Here is a 353-nt window from a genome sequence, read left to right on the forward strand (position 1 = left end):
TGGAGCGCCTGGATCTAACACCTGTTACTAGTCAGGCTGAATAGGAATTTAAAAAAAAAAAAAAAAGAGAAAGATTGCACTACTAATGACTGAAATCATGGTGGGAAGACACCCAGCTTGGACACCTAGCTCAGGGAGAGCCTCACAGCTGCAAGTGGTAAAGGAACAGCAATTCCTTCCAAACCCAAGAGCTAAGGTGCTTGAATACTTCTGTAAGACCTGAGGTTTAAGGTTGCTTGTTGGCTGGCTTGGTGGCTCCTCAGGCCTTTGCTGGACTCTGAGGTTCCTCCTCTCTAGCAAGGAGAAGCAGGTCTCCCATTGCCTGGTAGGGACAGCCTCAATGCCTGGAGGGT

Source organism: Egretta garzetta, unplaced genomic scaffold (assembly GCF_000687185.1).
Source record: "Egretta garzetta isolate BGI_Z169 unplaced genomic scaffold, ASM68718v1 scaffold2, whole genome shotgun sequence".
NCBI lineage: Eukaryota > Metazoa > Chordata > Aves > Pelecaniformes > Ardeidae > Egretta > Egretta garzetta.